The sequence below is a fragment of the Solanum stenotomum genome, chromosome 11 (genome assembly GCF_019186545.1).
Source record: "Solanum stenotomum isolate F172 chromosome 11, ASM1918654v1, whole genome shotgun sequence".
NCBI classification, from domain to species: domain Eukaryota; kingdom Viridiplantae; phylum Streptophyta; class Magnoliopsida; order Solanales; family Solanaceae; genus Solanum; species Solanum stenotomum.
The window spans coordinates 49,889,370-49,895,700 of NC_064292.1; the positions used below are offsets into that span (position 1 = coordinate 49,889,370).

Consider the following 6,331-nt stretch of genomic DNA (forward strand, 5'->3'; position numbering starts at 1 on the left):
ATTGAAGTTTCGGTGGTTCGGTTGGGATTGAAAGGAGTTGTTTGTAGCTGCTAGTTTTGCTTAGTTTAGAGTTACTTGCGAGTACCTGTGGTTTTTGGTACTCACCCTTGCTTCTACACAATTGTGTAGGTTGACAACTCTCTCTCAGATTCAGCTTAGTAGTTTCTTTAGCAGATTGAGCTTCGGGACATACTCGAGAGGTAGCGGTTCATTCCAGACGTGCCCTTGAGTTATCTTTACTTTTAGTTTTGTTCTATTCGAGAACTATACTCTGAGACTTGCATATTTTTATTCGAATTCTGTATTTAGAGGTTTGTACATGTGACAACCAAATTATGGGTAGTGTTGAGTCTTAATTAAAGTCTTCCGCTTATTTATTATCTTATATTCTCGTATTTCTACTTCTCTATCGTTGTGGTAGGGTTAGGATGACGTGTCCGGTGGGAAATGGACACGTGCCATCACATCCGGATTTGGGGTGTGACAATGTGGTAGCTTAAATAACCCAAGACTAAAGTACTCATTTTGTGGACCACCCAAGAAGAAGACTTGGGAGTCAAATGCCTCATTATCATGGAAGTGAATGACAAAGGTTTCACTTTAAAGGGTGTCCTTTGAGTTTTTTAAAGGGTGAGTATCCTATGTCTTTGTCCCCCATTAAGAAAAAGGTGGTGTGATAAATCATATATCATCATATATTATATTAAAAGTGGGAAGATCCTAAGTCTAAAGTTGGATTACGAAAATGTCCTTCAAGTTTCTTAATTAAATAAAAATATGACAACTATGTTGACCAAATACATTGTTAAAGGCTAGAATTTATCATCTTCCACTACTTAATGAGGTTTACTCGTGGGTCCTTTTAGCTTCTGTTGTTACATTCTTCTATTAGCATTCCATTCATTTTTGGTTTATCCTTTTATAAATTGAACAAGACAATGTTAGTCCTCTTATTTTTTGTGTTTCATCCTCTTGTTTTACTCAATTTTTTATTGAGAAAATGCACAAGTATCCTAACATGTGCCTGAAATCTCAGAGACACACTTATACTATACTAAGGTCCTATTACCCACCCTCAAACTTATTTTATAAATAATTTTCTACCCCTTTTCGGCCTACGTGGCACTATCTTCTGGGCCCAGCGCATGTTGACAATTTTTTCAAGCTATCTAGTTGATAGTGTCACGTAGGTCAAAAAGGGGTAGAAAATTATTTATAAAATAAGTTCGGAGGTAATAGGACCTTAGTATAGTCTAAGTGTGTCTCTGGGATTTCGGGCATAAGTTGGGGGTACTTATGCATTTTTCCTTTTTTATTTGTTGGTTCCTTCTTTTTTAATTAATATATTGTTTTGTTTAGATCTTCTCATAAATTTGTATCATATGATGGCAGGTATATCTTACCGCTTTCTATGTGGATTGACTAGATGTTACAAAGGTATTTTCTTTAATTTTCATTCTTTATTTCAATTTTTTTTTTTAAATTCTTACCATAATCTCTTTTAAGTTAGAGTTTTTGATAAATCAATAAAATATATATTGTTGGATGGAAATTCTTTTTTACGTGCTCAAATATTCATTCATTCATGTATATATAAATGATTATTGTTTTGACTTTCATCCATTACTAGCTAGCAATCTTAAATTTACTAATTGGATAGTAATGAAGAAAATGCCAATTTTATTCCAAAACTCTACAACAGCAAAGCCGTATCAAATTTTTTGAATATATTTCAGTTGTATGGAATAGTTACATCGGGTCGATCATAGAGGCGTCACACAAAAATGATTGTATTTGTGTCCATAGTGAAGCGGATAATCTGGAAATCCATAGAGTGGATTGGGTACATATCTTTACTTCTTTAGGAGTTCATTCTAACATTTTCTCTTAGAATGAGAGTTTTCTGATTTATCTCTAAAATCTTGTATAAAATGGTATGATAGACAAGAAGGTCCTAAAACATTTGAAGTTTGTCCTTTTATAATAGGTGCAGACTGAAATTCATATATATTTTCATCAAATCTATTGATTAATTGATAAATATTCATTCATTCTTAATTCAATGTTTTGAATTCAATTCTTGATAACGGAAAGACCTTATAAGAAGTACCCTCAAAGTGGAATGTCACACATGAATTCGAATTAGCGGAACACCAAATGGGAAATAAAAAAAAGTCTCATACATATTTAGTCAAATTGCTCTCATACTTAACTAATCATCACGATCATATTTTAATGTTGTCTTACAATTTCAAAAATATCTATTTCATATAATTGGGATACACGTGCAATGCACGTGTCCAGAAACTAATATTATTATAAGTGCGAACATCACAAATGAAAAGTTGAAATATCAAAATGCCCTTGTAGAATTAAATTACTCTATTACCATTTTCAAGGTACAAAAAAAATCTGATTTTCCCACTTTTAGCTATCTTTTTTTCACTAATTCTTTTCATTTTATTTAATAAGAAGTCCAAAAGTCCATGTAATGTGGGTAACATCTTATAAACAAAAGTTCAAATATTACAATTCATCTTACAATCGTTTCTAAGCCAAAATGGTGAGCCTTATTTTGAGTTTAAACTTCTTTTTCATTTCCTCTATTAATGCTTTGTTCAATCCTTCGAGCTTTGTTCTTAAAATTTATCTATTAAGAACTTGTCGTCTTTTTTCTTTTTAACTTTCATAAGAGTTTTAGGTATTTACAAATGTATATTCAATTTCGATATGAAATTGTTGGAGAATATGGGTACTACAAACAGAGGTTAGAGGCTATTTGAAGGAACTGTTTTTCCGATCGTATGAAGGGATTGTTGTACACAAGCGCAAATAAGATTAGATTTGTTGTGCACATGAAATACTTTTTTTATATCAAATTGAAGATCACATGAGGTAAAATATTTTCATAGTATGTATTGAACTTTTTATGAATATTTTATTTCTCCATATAAATTATTTTTTTGTGTAAAAAAATGTGATGAACATATCTTTTTATATCTATATTTCTTGTTTAACAGTGATGATTTAATCTTGATGTCGAGCAGAGTTGTTGTATATGAATACTATGAAGTTCATGATTATTATGATCATATTCTTTCTTCCATTTTGAATCTCCGGGTAATTGTTTTTCTAATTTTAAGATTGCCTTTCTCTTTTTTTTTTTTTCATTTTTATTTTTTTTGGTGAAAACGTTTGAGTTCTTATACCATGAAACTTATTTATTTTTTTCCATATTTGCCTTTTTCTATTTATCAGGTAGGTTTCTTGTAAATTTCTCAACTCTTTAAATATAGGTAGTAAGAATAGTCTTTGCAATAATAGATAAATATTATTTACAAAACAATAACATGCACTCTTTATTTATCGATATATAATTCATTCCCTTTTGGATCAAGTTACCGTGAATTTTTAATTGCAATTTTAGAATTAGATTTTTCCTCATTCAAGAATCTCTTAATATACTTTCTAATTAGTAATTATATGAATATTTAATACTACAAAATAGTAATTATGTAGAAATAAAAGGCTAGAGAATTTACATAATCTCAAAAATATCCAATTATGAATATATGTTGTAATCAATATAATGCAGTTAGAGACCATCTTTACTATCATAAATACTAATACTAGATATCCGTAATTGTTATTTTAATTTTAAAATTGCCTTTCTCTTTTTTTTTTCTCATTTCTATTTCATTTTTTTTTTTTTTTGATGAAAACGTTTCAATTCTTATACCATGAAACTTATTTTTTTTTTTCATATTTGCCTTTTCCCATTATATTTAATTAATAAATAGACATTAAATAATAACATATTAAATAGTTGCACCACTCATCAAAATCCGTTCCTATTCTCTTCAACCACATCAATAAACCAAGAAGACATAATTCCTCATTAAACAACAATATAATGTCATTAGGTAAAAACCTTTTCATTTTCTCTTATTTATGTGTTATATTTAAGAATCCAAAAAGACATAATTTTACATTAAATATTATATTTCAAATCAGTTATAAGTCTTTTCACCTCTTCTAATACTATCTCCTATTTATATTTAAATCATATTATCACTATGTATCTAATTGTATGAGCAGTAGAAGCAGAACTTAAATAAAGTGGAGCAGTACTTTTATTGTTCTCTTCTTCTTCTTCTTCTTCTTTTTTTTTTATGAAAATACTTTTGTTTTATAAAGTCTTAATTTGATGTCTAATTATATGAATGTTGGAATCTGAACTTATGTAGAGGCTGAGTAATACTTTTATTTTCTGTTTATTTATCCTTTGAAAATACTTCTATTTCATTGAACTTTTATTTGATGATTTCAAATTTTCTTATATGTAATTCATTTTTTTTAGGTTGGTTCATAAGTACGTATATACACAAATTCAAAGTTATATTTTCTTTTATATGCATTTATTTTTTGCACCATATAATTATTGGCTTATATTATTTTCTTTTTTTTCCTACCATATTGTTAATATCTCACAATGATTGTGTTGTATTTCATAATTCAAAATTTAGAGATGACAGAATTAATAATTTTGAATGAGTCAAAGAAGATGAAGGGTACATATTCATGTCAATTAAATATTTTAACAATGATTATTTTTATAACAAATAAATACTATTTTTTTGTAGGCATACACTATGAACTTTATAATGATCTACTAACTATCCCAAGGAAGACATATGTTGATCGAATTTCTCTAAAACTATTACAAAACACTACTCTCCATCGACGACAACTTATTGATATCTATGCATCTGTAAAAAAGTGGAGGCTACTATTCCTTAAAAAGAAGACAGAAACTTTAAGGCATTAAATATTTTGCAACTATAGTGCCGACATTTAAATTATGTGTTGTGACATATTAAAAAAAGTACTCTTAACAAGTTGAATAATTGATATATTATAAGAATTGTATATTTGAAGTCATTGTAATACTACGTTTGAAATTCACTTGATAACAATTTTTTTGTATGATGTACCTTGCAATGATGATAATTTCAGTTGAATATAATCGTTCATTGATTCGAGCTTATATTTTACACATCGTACACTTATATTTTAGAAGTATTTATACTAATTAGCACTGTATACATGTGCAACGCACGTGCTTGAAAACTAGTATATATATAAAAGAGAACTCTAGGCCCGCCTATGTGGCGCCACCACAAACAAGGATTCCTCTTTAATTTATTTATTTCCAAAATTAGTCTTCCCTTTCATGAAAAATTGTGACTGTTATTAAAAGTTGTGACTTTTATGAAGAGTTGCGACTTTTCTGAAAAATTGTGACTTTTATGAAGAGTTGCGACTTTTATTAAAAGTTGTGTCTTTTATGAAAAGTTGTGACTTTTATGAACAGTTGCAACTTTTATGATAGGTTGTAACATTTATGAAAGGTTGTGACCTTTCCGAAGAGTTGTGACTTCTCCAAAGAGTTGTGACCTTTCCGGTAAGGCACAATAAGCATTTGTTCACACTACCCTTTGTTGTCTATAAGTAGAGAGGTTCCCTCTCATTTTAAAACAACGAAAATTCTAAACTTCTTCCTCTGCACAATTAAATATTTGATTCTGAACTACTTCTTCTTCTTCTTCTGCACAATTAAATATTTGTGTACTTTGCTCATGTTGAGTGTCTCACTGACACTATTGTTTTTGTATAATTACACTGGTGAATAAAATCATTTCAACCTGAGAGGATCTATTTCTTTAAACTTCAGGTACTAGAGGGGAATGATTTCCTTAAGGAAATATTGTGCATTCAATGAGCTCGATTTTTCCTTTCTGTTTCATTCTATTGTTACAGATCCTGGTATATTTTTTTTACAGTCATTAATTTATGCTTATGTTATTAATTGTTGTTTTTGAGTACATACATTTCTTTACAATATTCTCCAAAGAAATCTTTTCTTCTCCAAGAGATCAAGCCCAGAAATTTATATGATTTTTTGTTGATGTCATAATAATGTTAATATTAACAGGAGTAAAAAAAAATAGAAAGTCAAATGATAGAACTAAAACTAGCAATTAATTACAATTATATGATACACAATAATGATTATTCTCTCGCACCATAGTACTCTTTTGAACTTTTTTCCCATTATCTCTTACTTCTCTTTCACCCTTTTCAAGGATCCTTAATGTTTTGTTCGTGAACAACTTCAATTCTCAAACATCATCATAACTATATTACGTATGAAATTTGAATTTTGGAAGATTGCATTTTAACTTTAAAACACATAATGACTACATATTACTTATTGGTATATCATATGATTATGGAATCTTTGCTCTTGATAAACACATTAGTTATTTAT

The 6,331-nt window shown here is 28.8% G+C and overlaps 1 protein-coding gene and 1 long non-coding RNA gene across 9 annotated transcripts in view; one reads left to right on the top strand and one right to left on the bottom strand.

The window, feature by feature from the left end:
- LOC125845341 (putative late blight resistance protein homolog R1A-10) overlaps window positions 1–6,331 on the top strand; it is a 700,072-nt gene that overhangs the window by 469,098 nt on the left and 224,643 nt on the right. The gene's annotated exons all lie outside the window — the stretch shown is intronic.
- LOC125845392 (uncharacterized) overlaps window positions 1–6,331 on the bottom strand; it is a 332,594-nt gene that overhangs the window by 323,841 nt on the left and 2,422 nt on the right. The window lies entirely within an intron of this gene.